A 14726-nucleotide genomic window follows, 5' to 3' on the forward strand; every position below is an offset into this window, starting at 1 on the left:
CTTAGGAGATAAAAGTAATCACTGCAGGAAAAATATGACAGAAGTACACCTCCTACAGTAGCAGATTAAGCCTCCTCTAACTGCACAGCAATATGAGGAAAAAGAAGAAAAAAGGAAAACAAAAAGAAACAAAACAGACAGAAAAATTAAGAAAATTTGTTATAATCAGAATCCAAGCTCAGAACCCACTGCTTTCCTTTGTAATCTATTGCCCTCTGCTTATTGTTATAATTCCTTTGGAGGCAGAAATATTCTTCGAATCAGCTGTGGGAAGCACAGGAACTACTTGTTAGTACACAAGTTTGGCACAAACTGAGTAGAACAGAATTTTCTCTCTCCCCCTTGGCTAACTCATATGAGAATCAGAAACAAGGTAAGGGCTCTAACAGCATTTAAAACAAATCTGTTTAAAAGCATTAAAGAAAATCTCATTTTCAATAGATTTTTAATCAGGAATGTGTTCTGCAAGTATTTTACTGCTATCCAATGGCATTTGTGCTGAAAGATAAAAGGATCCGTGAAATTATTTTACATTTTCAGCTCATGGGAATACCCGGCTGCTGAATAGAAGAGGTGGCTACAGAATCCAGGTTCTAATGGAAGTTAAAACACAGTGCAGTTGCAGTTCTCTACTTGTGTTTTTGAGAATTTTAGCTGTTCTGTAAACCGTATGTGAGATTAAGATTTTTTCTTTTCTTTCCTTTTTAAACTAATACCCATTATTTACTGTCAATGACAATTACATTATAGGTGTGATTTTTTTAAATGCAACTTTGATGATTTCATCTCTCCTCTTAAAACTAGCAATACAGAGATGCACAAAGGGGCGGGAAAGGTGATTACAGAAAGTCCAGATAATTCCAATAGGAAAATCTATTCTGAAGAATGTGCTAAATAATGTATATGCATCATATTTTTTTCTAAATTCCATCATTATGTTCCTTTAAGTGTTAATTAGTTCTGTCAAAGGGTTAATACAAATAGTTCAAAATGATTAAACATTGAAAAAATATTCTCTTCTTTTAGTTCCAATTATTCTGTATTATTAATTAAGCTGTTAAAACATGCAACAGTTACTATCTTTTTAATGTTCAATAATATGTAAACTCTTTAAAGAGATTTTTGTTCCACGTCTCTGCTTTAGATATTAATCAAGAAAATAATTACAGAGGAATTTAGGAAAAAAAAAAATCTACATGCATATAACTATGTACTGTACATGTACGTTCAACAAGGTCCAATTAGTTGGAAAGAATTTGCATTTCAGTTAGTATGAGCTAACAAGACTGTAGGGAGACAATGCAATTCTACTAGCAGGGCAAGAAAGAATGGTGTTTTCCTGTAAGCATTAATTCCCATAACTGATAATTTTAAAATGTTACTGATCTTTACAGTATTTGTTTTTCTAACATCTAGGAGTTCAGTATAAATGTTTATATTAACTGTACATGCAGCAGTGTCCCCCAGACTACTTCTGGGTAAAAATAAATAAATAAATAAATAAAATAAAAAAAAAATAAAAACAGTGAGCCCAGATTTATTTATTATTTCTGTCAATTTAGAATTTAAATGCCTTTTTAATGATAACTATAAAATGATTATTTTAAAGGAGTTTCCCTTATATTTGGTGTTCATTCCAAGTATTTATTAAAGGTATTGGGAAAAGATTCAGAAGGTCTTTACGTGTTTTTATGCAAACGTTACAGTTTTCAACTGCAAAGATGTATGCACACTGTACACAGTAGGTGACCTGTAATCTGTATACACAGTTTTCCTAAATCTCTGTACTCTCTACTCACTTACTGTGTAGTACCTGTAATTCCTAGAGTTCATTTTGCTGCAGATGTTAACAGTTTCTGTAATTTGTAATGACAGTAAACTGGCCTTTGCTCTTCCCTTATTCACTATTCATTTCTAGGCTTGGTTAAGTAGATAGCTGGGTTAAAGATCAGTGGTTTTTCATGTGACACACTCTGGTATTCATCTAATAGCTCGTCAGGACAAAACTGTCCCTGTTCTTGCCAAAATAATGAAAATGGTCCTCCACATCGCATGACAATCAGCCCTTGCTTGTGCTGAAATAACCAAGCTTATATAATTGAGTTGTTTTAAAGGCATTTTGTAATGGAATATTTGATACTGCTTCAAAAAAGTATATAATTCACCAAGTAAGAGAGTATTCTTCTCTCTACTTGTCATTACAACATGTGAACAGAGACCGTAACAATCATGCTTACACTTTATCCATAGATAACAACAAAGTTGTGAATTTTGTCCTATCAGGAATATAATCTCATACTTGAAAATTATGTAAAGCAGTCATGATGGTCATATTCTGAGACGTGGTGATTCTACTGTGGAAATGTCATTCTTTATCATCCCCTTCTCCCTAAGAATTATGTAAGGGACTCGCTCTGCAACATCTGTTAGACTCTATGAAATGTTAACAGATGTCTAAAATGAAAAAAAAAGGGGCGGAGGGGGGAGAATTAATAAAGGAAACCTCCTCTGAACAGATAATCCACCCAAATTTCCATATCCTAAAGAAAGAAAAAAAAAATTGGCAGCACCGTATTTTCTCTGAAACCTGTCATCCTTACTTTGTAAAACATTTTTTGTGCAAGTTTTAATAGGTAACTTCTGACTTATAACCAAAATGTATAGGACTAACTGATTATGTCATCTTGCAACAATGAGACTAAATACTTTTTAGCCCCCTGTGTTCCAAATGTCCTTGCTGAATCCTTCTTCTCTATCTTATCAACAGTATTGTGCATTTAGGAGTCTGTTTTTCGCTTTGATCTGCATGCCGAATTCACACAGGTTCTAGAGGTGCCAAATCTATTTTTTTAATCTAATTTTTAGGAATAATCTTCAGGTCAAAAGTGTCCTGTACCCAGACCTTCAGAAAACCAAAGCACAGCAGATTTTCACTAACAGCAGAGTTTTTATTTGTATTTACAAATCATATTTAAATCACATTTTCAAACCTTGCCTGCTCTAAATTAGTCTTTCATACTTTTTTTTTTTTTTTTGTCAAATATTTTATTTCTTTCATATCACACATCAGGTGACGTGACAGGACCTTTATCCTCAATGAAGACTTTTGTTTTTAAGCCTAAAATTGTACATTCCTGTTATGAAAGCTCCAGTTCCCAGCAAGCTGTCACACTGTAACTGATCCTAATCACATCCTTGCCAAACTAGGTATCAGCAAACCATACCACAAAACCCTTACACGGACTTCTGTGTATGACAGAACACTAGCAAGAATAAAGGTGAAAACTGTAACCTGTGGATAAAAATCTCATCAAGCAGAGATCATTAGGATTTTGGTCACTCGGCCAGTATGTTTTAACAAGTTATAGAAACAACAGAATAGTCAAATATAAAAAGTAAGTATAGAGACAAGCCAATGTCGTCCATATATGCTATCCTTCAGCATATAACATGATCACAGTGTGAATGTTGGTAGCAGTGCACAGTTCCAGGTTTGGGGGATGAACATAGAGGATATTACACAAATTAAGGTTCTTATCAGTGGTAGGCATTGAACAATATATACTTCTGTTTTCCTGTTTTATTTTGTTGTATGGCCTTAGTTTGTTATTTAAACAAACCAGTATGGTTATCTGAAACTCCTTTAAGGGGAAATTTCATCTATCTTTCTTGACATGCCTTGTACATGAGCGATGCTAACTTTACAAATTTTCCAGTTCAACAACAGAGCACAAAAATGAAGCTGAGAGAACCAAAGAATAATGATTACAAAGGGTATATATTTCACATGGCAAAATGCATGTGAAACAGAGGGACTATATAGTTAGAAAAACAGGTAACAATGAAAATCTTGTAAAAACACATTATCTAAAACCAACTAATAGACTTTTTTGGATTGCACCCATCAAATTTTCTGAGTAACTTACTGCTTTTTCAAATGTATTCTACACATCAGCACGGCATTTAGCTAGTAACAACCACCATACAAATTTGGATAATATACTAAACTAAAAAGTTCATCCTTTTCTCAGGAGGGTTTTAAATGCCTACAGAAAATGTGTTCCAAACCCTTTAATTTGCAGGTAGGTAATCAGGGTGGCTAGTTCTTCACTTGTAGCAGTTTCACATCCACTCTCCATATCTATGTTTGAATCGGTGTCTCTTTTCATTTAAAACAAAAACAACCTATCTATTCTGACTGAATTCTTTATACCAAAATATAAAATATCACCATGTTAAGGTACTAGATTCTGATTCAAAGCTCAGCAGGTCCAGATTACTCCAAGAAACTTTGATTAGACTGTGTATCTAATGAAATGTCTGTACGGTCCAATCCCGAAATAATAGCGTGATTCAAGCATTCTGTTGTGATTTACAAGGAATTAAAAAGGTTAGGGGGCATCTGACATGTCATATAATAAAGGAAGATGCATAATATAACAATAAATGTATTCCTTTTTTAAAATAAAGTATTCCAAAATCAGTTGTGTCTGCTAAGAGATGTTTATGATTCAACAGAAATAGTTGAAATCTCACAGCAACTGCTAAACTAACACAATAACCAAAATTAGGTAAGTAATTGAAAAAGAGAATTCAAATACTTTAATATGAAAAAACAACACACCTGTACATCCATGGATTATCACCAAAATATTATACAGGTGTACTACCATGTTACCGCATCTTTCAGCTATTGATTATCTGGGGTTAAGCCTGGTTTTTATTTTTAATATATTATTAAACTTAGCAAGCTTTCCTGTTAATTTCTGAAAAAAATATATCCTAAAATCTTGGAAAATGTCTGCTGAACAGTAGTTTTGTACAAGACTTTTACAAAGAAATTCATCCTCTGGTAGTTAATTTCATTATTCTCATCCTTTTAGTAAACTGGCTATATAACAAGCAATGCCTTTGGATCCCACAACAGCCTAAAGGGTTTAAGTCTAGGCTAGCTAAGCTTATGATCTAATTATTTGATAATATAATATATTGTGCCAAATCCTGGTAACAATTATTTGGTGTCTAAAACGTAAGTCTGTCATAATTAAATACATAAACTGACCTAAAAATCTAATATATATATATTTTTAATAGAACAGCTGAATTTTAGATGGCTGAAAAGACACTTCATACACAAATGCAAGACTGAATTAAGAGCAGCTATGTTTTTCTAATTACTGACTCACTCACAGCACACAGAATTGCCTGAACTGCCCGGTGTCCTACTAGCTCTCTGGACAATTAGCAAAAGCTGCATTAGCAAGAACTCAGCAGTCTCTGTCTCACTTCTCTCTAGAGGACAGGGGAAATGATGAGCTCCATCACCTGGCCAGCAGCAGCAGCGGCCACAAAGTCACCTCAGGGACTTGGACAAAGATTCATCTGCAGCCTTGGCAGCAACTAAAGTATGCCTTACTAACAGACAGTCACACGACCACACACTGGCACAAAGTCCTTTCATTAAGAGCTGTTGTCTAAGTGACCTGTCACAGAGTTTCATAAAGCAGCATTAATACTGTGGGCCAAAACGAGATTGATCTTTGAGCTTCGTGGTCTCCTGTTGACAACAGTGCATTATAAAACCAATACTAAATACTTTATAAACAGGTCTCCCTCCAGTGTATTAGAGGAACAGTGCATATTTCATGCCCTATAGTTAGGTAGCCACATATCCATCAGACAATTAAATAATTTATAAGATACTCAGAAGTGCAATAAGACTCAATAAACTTTTAAATACTTACAAGCTACTATTTTGTTTGAAAACATATAAAAGATAAGATACCTGCTCACCTGCTGAGTAGAGAGCATCAGTAAAATTCAATTTTTACGACAACTTTTCAACTGAAATACTCTTATTCCACACAAACAAATCTGACTCTCCACTCAAAAAAAAAAAAAAAAAAAAAAAAAAGGACACTTCTCACTTGAAAAATCTTTCACAAATATTTACTATATTACTTTTGTTATTTTATACTTCAGCTTCCTCTGCTTGGCATCATGCTTCTTTTCTGTCCTTTTGTATGCTCTGGCCAACATGGCTGCAAGAACCCTCTCCGCAATGCCTGCCATCTGGAACCACCCTGCTGCATTTCTCTCCCTCATTCTCCATCTATTTTCAGCCTTCATCTGGAAACAATATGTCTCTGTTCTCATGACTATGTCTCTTAACTTCTAGTAAAAATAAAAATAATAATAATAATAAAAAAAAACTTTTTAATTTTATTAACTCTGCACAGAGTTTTGGAGATAAAGTTTGTGTGAAAGATACTATACAAAGACATTTCTTTATTAAATCACAAGAATTCAGGGACAGGGCTTATGATAAAAAGTGAACTAAAAATATTTCCTCTTCTTTTGAATTTAAAATGCAATAGAATAGTTCGGTTGAATTTTTTAACAAGTGACTTCAGCATAAAATGAAAAAAATATTCTTAATATTAGGAATTCATTCACACTTTCAGGAATATAAATAATGAGTTGGCCTGATTTACAAAAGTTGTGGAAAACATGCCATTCTTAAATACAATGACATGTTCAGGACATATGGAAAACAATCAGGATATATTCTTCTCTTTTCTGCCCCATGGAGAAGGTGTTCCCTGTGTTGCTCCCATAGTGGATAGAGAGACACTAACACTGAAAGGACTTTTCTATGATATTTGCATATGGTTTATGCCAGCAAGGTAGGACACATGAACAGGTTGAGCTCCTACAAAATTAAGATGGTACAGGACAAATAAGCTTGTTATTTCTTTGTTTCATCTTCCAAACACCAAAATGCTGTTTATGGAGAGTCTAAAATTCTCATTTATAAAAAATATCTCAATCTCTGTTAAAATGAAACTCTTAACAAGAATTTCATATTGTTTTGGCCCTTCTGAGCTGGATGTCTTAAAATTTTATTTTGTAACTCTGCTTAAAAACTGAAATTTCTACTCTGGGAGTAGTTCCCAAACCACCACAGGCGTGGACCTTTGTGTAGTATTGTGGATGCCATGGTTTCACAGACAAGCCACATTAATACAGGATAGCAAGCATCTGGAACCCACAGCTGTGTGCGCTCCAGCCCCAAAGCACCCACAAGTCTATGCCAATTCAAACCCCTATTCCCAGCCCACAAATGAACCACACTGGTTTTCTTTAGGAGCCAGACCTGAAATTGAAGCTTTTGGGTTTTCTCCATTCACACAATTGAAGAAAGAGAACAAATATAGGGGAGAAAGGGGCAAATACGCTCTAAAGGAAAATTCCTACCTTGACTTTCACATACTGCCTACTTTGGGAGCACTGACTGACAAGGACCTTAAAAGTGCTATTTATATAGATTTTGTTTTCACTCTAATTGCAACAGACTTACAAGGCTGACACCAAGGAAGCATCTACAAGTCTATTTGTTATGGATAGGCCATGTATGGGGGTCAGGGGTTGTTCAAGGATGGGAGAAAATGGGAGTCAAGGGTGTTTCAGATAATGCTGTTGTTACTTAAGACCTTATATTTAGGATGCTCCTCTTTGGCCTGCATTTATAAGGCATGAAGACATTTATTGCCACCATTCTGCTACACCTTCACCACACCTTCACATAACACATACACAGGTGCACATACACCTTCAAGTCTATCAGAAGCTTTATTACATATACAATGGATTAGCACATCCCTCCATCTACTAAAATACCTCCCCCCTTCCTTTTAAGCACAATTGTTAAACCCCTCTGAAGCCAGACAAGGAAAAGCAGGTACTTCCAACATACTTTGACATGAAAATTTAAGACCTCTCATGCTGTAGTAATGGATCCTAGAACAAAAGACTGTGTCTGTTTTTCCTTTTTATCCCTGGGATGTGGATGTTTCAGCCTTTTATTTGTACAACATGCCGAGCAGAAGCTGCAGCTTTTGGACACAAGCATTTTACCACTTGAGATTAAATTATTTTTCTTACTGCTTATAATCTGAAAACGGGACTTGCAGGAAGTTGTGTGGTACATGAATGTCCCTTTAAAAACTTGCTAATTTTTCAAGAGAGTTCTTTCTTCTTTGTGCCAAATACATCCAGGAAACATAGGCAAAGTCCAATCACAGCAAGGAGCAATAGTTCCCTAAACAAGATGGTTACTTGGAAAATGTGAAGGAACGACACTAAATCAACTGATTTCTCAAGCAGAAGGGAGGTGGAGAAAGCTTGCCCTCAAAGAGCATTTATGCTCATTTATTCATACATTCTGAGGGAGGAGGAAGACACAGGGCAAGGAAATGCTACAGGATGGCTGAACACCAGTGATACCCAACAACCTCCCTCATGATAACAGTTAAACCCTCTCTCCCTCCCTCCCCCCCCATCAGTCTGACTGTTTCAGTGTCCACTGAGATTAGCAAACTGACCAAACCATTACAAGCATTATTTTAAGTTTAAGCAGTTATTGTATGCTAAAGACAGAACTACACAGACAGTCATTAACTGTGCAGGATAATTGTAGTATGGTACCCATCAATTCTCCTTCATCCAGCTCACTTCCATGATACCTGTGATCAGGTTAAAAGTCAATCATAACAACAATAACAACAACAAAAAAAAACACTTTAAGAAATGAAAGGGTATTTGTAAGTAGGAAATAACCTGGGAGAATTTTGGTGTTCAACGCTTTTTTTTTTTTTTTTTTTTTTTTGTCCAAAGATTTTAAACAAAAAAACTTTTGAGATTTTGACAGCTGATGGGCTACCAATAACCATTTCTAAAAAGGTAATACCCAGATCAACAAATTTAAAGCAGCACAAAAGTATACCATCCTCCAATCTGATATTAAAACAATAAACTAAAGCAAAACCTGATTAGTATCGGTATGGATTTTCAACCTACTAAAATATGTTATAATTCTCTTGTCGCACTGAAGCTGTATTAGGAGCAAAAAAAATAGCATCTTAAGCGAAACTGCACAAAAAGAAAGTGTGACTTGTTTCGCTTAAAAGATGAAATTTGTCTTAGGAACACGTTCTGACGGAGGGAAGAATTCTGACTTAAAAATACAAAAAATTGCCTTTTTTCTCTTTTGCTAGAAGGCTTATCCTCTAGGATTGACCCTTCGAGAAAAGAAGAATCTCAGTGAGTTTTATCAAAGAGACTAAAAGAGTAAAGCATTGTAGAAATTTTAACAATGAAAACTTTTCCTATATTCCTACTACTTTCTCACATTCAAGATTAATACAAGAAGAATTGAGAAAAAAATAAAAACCTGCCAAGCCAAGCAAAATCAGGGCACAAGCAGGCTTATTTGCTTTGCAGGTCACTTTTCAAAAGGAATACAGGATAAGCATCAATGTAAACACATGGAAGACTATATAATGTCATACACTTAACAGAACAGCTAACTGTACAAATGCAATTGAGGTGACAAGAACGCCTACAAAGTATCAAAGAAAACATCATCTGTTTCCTGACAGATAATGTAAAGTTCATACACAGAAATGTAATCTTTTTTTAAAAAAAATAATATTCTTAATATTTAAGAAATTAAAATCACGATTTCTATATGGCTGTGCATATTACTGAAATTGCACTATCTAGTCATCCCATACGTATACATGAAATGGGAATCTATTCCTGCACTTTTCTCAATCAGTGACTTACCATTGTCTTATACCTGATTATTTTTTTTAAGTGACTTTACTTAAGTTGACTTTTCTCCTTTTTATTTTTTTTCCCCTAACACACTCATGATTTCAGAAAGAGTAATTAAAATCCCCAGACACTCATTTAGAAATGCTATACTTCCCATCCTTTCTCTTTTTTTGACTGCTGTCATGACAGTTTTAGTTATTGCCATGAAGAGATCAAACTCACAAAAATTAATAAAGTAATCTTTCAGTATCCTAACACATTATGTTGAGCCCACTTGAGACTTAAAGTTTATTTCTGATCTTTGATAAAAAAGAAAGCATTGCTGCTTATCTGGCGAGTTGGGATCATATACTTGTGTACACATGCATAGCAGCTGATTTTCACAAGGTATGTAGCAACAGATGTTTTGTTTTTCAGATTAGAACCAAACCCACAGAATCTTGCATCACTAATTTCTTGGCTATGCCATTGTTTTTTATAGTCAGAAGTTTATATTTCATACTTACTCTTGAGTAGAAATCCCTTTAAGAAATTAAAATATTTTGAATTTTCACTAAAGACAACTTCTCTCAGGATTATTTACATGGGAAGAGAGCTTCATTTCTGTTAGATGCACCCTATTTGTACTAAAACAAAGTCTAGAAGACTTTAAACCAAGCTCAGTCCATCTCCCTCCTCCAGCTGTGCTGGGTACTGTACAAACAAAAGCAAGAGAGAGTTCCTGTCTAGAAAGGTTTATAGCCTGAATAATCAAGAGAGACAAAAGATTGAAGAAAGGAAGTATCTCATTTTGATTTTTACTATTGGGAAACTGATATACAGAGCTGGAATTTTAAAGAGTACTTCACACCCATAGTTCATGCCAAATTTTCAAAGAGCCAAGAATAGCAGGTATCAGACTACAAATTTAAAAGAGAATTACTGGTATGATGCTTCACCAGAACTAAATGTAGAGTTCACAGTTAGGCTGCAAATGAAATGATATTATTGAAAAAATACATAAAAGTTTTACAAAAACTGTAAAAATACTGTTGGTGTCCTCCCTTCTCCTGAGTGCACACATTTTTCAACCACCTTGGATACTAATTTCCCTCAGTGTCTCTTATGACTCACTAAATTCAATACATGTACTTTCTATCACAACATAGAGACAGCAATTAGAAGCACGCTGAAACTGCTATCAGGTTGTCTTCCTAATCCTGATCGTGACTTAATCACTGCAGGTCAAGTGCATGATTTGATACTGATGCCTTGGAGGACAAAGTCAATGGCTTTACAGTTTTGTTGCTGTTTGTTTCACACGGTAGCAAGTAAAGTAAAACATCAGAGTAAATGTAACAAGTAAAACATCAGAGACTTGCAAGTAAATAAAATAGGTGGAGGAAAAGCTTATATATAACACTAGAAACTGCAAGTTGCAGTTCATTCACATAGCTGCCTACTCCTTCTCCAAAAACAATTTTGGAGTACATTTCATTAGAATCTGAAATGCATGTTTCTAGTGATTTCAATATACATTTGATTTACAAATTCCAGTAAAAATGTGCCACAGCTGGCAGAATAAATTACTATAATAAATCATTATTAAATAACTGTAAATCTTTAGAATGGCATAATGTCTAATAAAAAATATGCATGCAAAAGTGAATATTTGTTAAGAAACATTCTTCATACAGTGGAAAACAAATTACAAAACTTACCATCCTGGTAGTATAGTATAATTCAATGAGTAAATACAGGAATAAAATTCACATAAATAGTGCTTAATCTACTCCGATTTCATGTTAACAACTGCATCCGAACAAATTGCACGGTAAAGGGTGATGGTAAAGGCACTATATTTCAGGTCATTTTTACGTTAAACGTTCACATTTCTGGTAGAAAACTCCTGCACTTGCAATGTATCATCAGAGCAGAACATTTACATTCCAAATACCAAGCAAACATTGCTAACTGTAGCACTGGATTTTTAGAAACATTTTCTAAGTTTCAGGTGTCTTTTACTGAAAAAAAAAAACAAAACAAAAAAAAAAAACTTTCATCTTAACCTGTGTTCCTTCTGATGTGCAGCAGATGGACATTTACAGTAATCCATTACTGCAGAAATCAGCTGAAGAGCTATTTGCTCCTTCCCAAACTTCCCGTGCCTTATTTAGCTCTTACAAGACTTCATTTGTCAAAGAGCAGACACAGTGCTGATGTCGCATCCAATGGCGCATTTCTGTAGTCAAGATGAGCTGCAGCACAGTGACAGGCCCAGGAGTACCTCGCTGCAGAGTGTGATTGCTTCTATTGCCCCTTGGGACGGGTAAATTATTAACTGACACTTTCGCAACTGAAGAACTGCCTAAGATAAACCCATTAAAACTGTTAGCCTACAGAACACTTCACACTCCTGGTTTGTTAAATCTTTGTCAAAGTCATCAGTTGGCTGAGCTTTTTAAATATACATATGAGTCTATATAAAACCTATTTATAAAACTTTCAATCATGGAATGGAAGTTTCTTCTACCTTTTCTGGTCTCGTTTTCTTTAGCTGAACTAAGTGAATCTTGCAGTTAGCGGAGAGACTGCTAAGGAGTCAATTATAAAGTAGGAATGACAAAGGCTTATCAAAGAGAGAAATACACTAAGCTCTGCGATTCACCTGATTAACTGAACTTACAAAATTCACTACAAAGACATGATAAATAGGTAATACAGGAAGACTGCACCACCACCAACAACCATGTAGAAACTGGACACAGTAATACAATGTCAGCTTCTGATGGTTGCTGGAAAATTTACCAGCTGAGACATAAAAATGTATTAACTCAAAAGAAGAATAAAAATGATTTTCATGAATATTTTAAAAGTTTCTTAAATGAGGTGACAAACAAATTTTGTGAAGCTAAACTAAAAGTCCTTTGATTTTACATACACCATTCTTATCTTTATGAATGCTTGTGTTGGGTATGTCTGGGATGGAGTCACCTTTCCCTGCAGCAGCCCACACAGTGCTGTGCTCTGCACTTGTAGCTGGAACAGCACTGATACTATTCCAGTGTTGTGTCTATTGCTGCGTAGTGCTGGCACAGCATCAGGACTCCTTCCAAGCCCCCAAGAGCCAGCAGGCTGAGGGTGGGCAAGTGATGGGGAGGGGACATCGCCAGGACAGCTGACCTAAACTGACCAAAGGGATATTCCATAACACCTGATGTCACACTCAACAATAAAAAGGGGGGCTCTTGTAGGGGAGGGGGTTGTTCCTCCTGAACAACCATTACGCGTTTTGAGGCCCTGCTTCCCAGGACATGGCCAAACATCGCTTGTTGATGGGAAGTAGAGAATATTTTTTTTTTCTCTTTCTCTCTGTGCTTCCGCACAGACTTATTGTTTCTTTTGTTTCTTTTTCTCCCCATTCACTTTAGTGTCAACTAAGCCATTCTCATCTCAAACTTCGAGCTCTCTGTGTTGTATTTTCTCCCCAATTCTCTTTGAGGAGAGGGGGAGTGAGAGAACGGTTGTGGTGGAGCTCAGCTGCCCACCCAAGTAAAATCACCACAGTGCTAAAGGGAATCATGGCATTAGCATTAACATTAAAATCTGAACTAGGTGACTCCTTAAAAAAACAAAAAACAAAACAAAACAAAAAAAAACCCTAACTATTACAATTATTTCACTGTCATTTGTAGTCTGGTCCAGATTTTACTTTTACCCAAGGAAGCCAACACAGAAGTAACACTTTGCATGCTGATGTATAATAGTACTTCCAGTATAAAATTTATTTATCCCCAATATATACTGTACACCCAACTACCATACTGCCCTACTACCTCAAAAAATGAATTGATGAATCATATAGGAAGCAAAACTGTTTAACTAGCAAATTTCTGCTTCATTCACAGACAAAGTTGCCATGGGCGCTCCCTCTTAAGTGAACACAGAAGAAAAGCCACACTATAACTCCAAATCCAACCACACTTGCCATAACATGATCATGAAACTGCACGCAATTAAAATGGTTTGTAGACAGTAAGAACACGCCTGAACATTATGGGTATGCATGGAAGGAATGGAAAAAAAAATCAGTGAGGTACCTTTTGTAGTGGATTAAGCAGCAAACCAAGAAATAAACAGTGCTGCAGTCTAATCCCAACCAATTTAATGGCATATCATACAACCTTTCCACAGAGAAAAATATACAGTCTCTGCTACAGGGGTTCATTTTTGGGGAGCCTGATTTAATGTTCATAGGTCCTGATTTGCTGTTCCAGTTGACTTCTGTCACAGCTGTGAATGGTTAGAGTAATCACAGCCTGACAGGTCCTAAATCAGGAAACCAAATTTACAAGTCACTTCTGAGGATGTGACTTTAAACTGTATAAAGTGGGAATTATGCTTCAGCTACCTAATAGGGATACAGCAAAGATTTACATTCAAAAATGACTTTATAAATGCAAATGACTTGTGCAAGTAACCAATATTATTTTAAGAATAATAAGAATGAATATTTTACCCTATTGGATGAACAGCTGGGTTATCACACCTGCCTAACAGGCATTTTCAAAGCCATTTATCCATTATCTGCCTAAACACTACATGTGTGTGTGTCTATCTGTGTGTGTATACATGTACCCAAACAGTATGACTGCTCACACACACACAGAATCACTCCTGTTAAAATTTCTCTTTTCCAGCCAAAAGGGAGTGTCTTTTTTTATTAACTGGAATTCACCCTGAAGCTCAGAAGGAATTTTGAGGGGGCAGGACTATAGTTTATACTCTTTGTTTTATCCACAGTGGTTCTGTATTCTTTCTGATAATTTGAGATAGACAGGTAACTAAACTACAGGCTCATAATTTCATCAAGGGATTCTGATGATCATAAAACCTACAGAACTGTAGTCTAAAGTATGACACTATAATCCACAGATAAATTCCTAATGCACATACACATATAAATAGTGAAATGTATGCCTTATTTTAATGTAAGATAATATGATCCCAATCTCTTCTGTGCATCTCATGTCCTAACTACTACTTCATTCATCGGCTTCTCTATCCTCCTTTCAGCTTTCCAGTTTCTACACAGCTGCATAAACCATAGTCCCAAGTTTATTATATGC

General features: G+C 35.5%; 1 protein-coding gene across 8 annotated transcripts in view; it reads right to left on the reverse strand.

The window, feature by feature from the left end:
- BNC2 (basonuclin zinc finger protein 2) overlaps nt 1–14726 on the reverse strand; it is a 350261-nt gene that overhangs the window by 253397 nt on the left and 82138 nt on the right. The window contains exon 1 of one of the 8 annotated variants that reach the window (XM_068667761.1): nt 1–202. This exon is cut by the window's left edge and continues 35 nt beyond it. The exons of the other annotated variants lie outside the window; for them this stretch is intronic. The gene's annotated coding sequence lies outside the window, so the exon portion shown is untranslated. Of the gene's footprint in view, nt 203–14726 lie in introns of those variants that run through there. 8 annotated transcript variants of the gene reach the window in all.

Source organism: Anas acuta, chromosome Z (assembly GCF_963932015.1).
Source record: "Anas acuta chromosome Z, bAnaAcu1.1, whole genome shotgun sequence".
Classification (NCBI taxonomy): Eukaryota; Metazoa; Chordata; class Aves; order Anseriformes; family Anatidae; genus Anas; species Anas acuta.